A 1,062-nucleotide genomic window follows, 5' to 3' on the forward strand; every position below is an offset into this window, starting at 1 on the left:
TTACTCTAAAGCAAAGATGAGAAGGCAGGGAAGATGGGCAGGGAAACTAGATTATTGGAAATGGTACAACCAGAACAAAATGAATGAGAATGATGACACATTATGGAAAATGTAACCAATATCACTGAATAATTTGTGTAGAAATTGTTTAATGGAAACCTAATTTGCTGTGTGAACTTTCATCTTAAACATAATAAAATATTATTTAAAAAAAATAGGTTTATGCAGCAAGACAAAGACATGAAGGCATATTCTATGTTCCTTACCCATGCCCCACCCTAACTTCCTTCCCTTGCCTCCTACTAGCATAAGATCAGCAAAGTATGAAGTTTTCAGATCATAAGAACTATCTTATAGTTTAGAAAATAGCCCTCTGTCTATGACAACTAGGCCATGAGTCTTGGAGCTCTATAGCAGAACTAGGACATGTTAGAGAGAGAAAAAAAAAAAAAAACAACTCACCCCTCTTTGGCTAAGAGGATTGTAGAAAGAAAGTGAGGAAGAGAAGAGAACCAGTGGGGCCAGGTGAGTGCAGACACAGGGGCTTCGAGGGCAGAAGGGGGATCTTGTATTGAGTCTTCCTTGCTTACAGATAACCACCTCCACACAAGACTTTGTCTCAGGCTCTGCTCTGGGAAGTGGCGGTAGGGGAGGAGGTATCGAACAGATGCACAGTCAATTGATCTGGCGTGGGGACCCAGGTGACAGTACTTTCTAACAGGTTTCCTTGTGATTTTAATATTTGCTAGAGTTGAGAACAACTGGACTAAGAATTAAACAGAGTGAACATTTAGGCTTCCCCATCCTGCTCGTTAGAACAAGCAGGTTATAGACAAAATAAAGAAGCTAGTATTTCTCATAACACCTGAGCGTAGTGGGAGTTAATTCATCACCCCCAATATATGAATGAAAGTACTTTATAAATTGTAAAGGACTCTCCTCTGGAAATTTTTGTGTTGTAGCCAAACTGCAGCCCATAGTGGAAAAGCAGTTTTTCTCTAATTAAGACTTCAGGAACCTGGGAATAGACGGGGAAACAAAAATATATTAAGGTTTCAGCTG

Source organism: Trichechus manatus, unplaced genomic scaffold (assembly GCF_000243295.1).
Source record: "Trichechus manatus latirostris isolate Lorelei unplaced genomic scaffold, TriManLat1.0 scaffold00110, whole genome shotgun sequence".
Classification (NCBI taxonomy): Eukaryota; Metazoa; Chordata; class Mammalia; order Sirenia; family Trichechidae; genus Trichechus; species Trichechus manatus.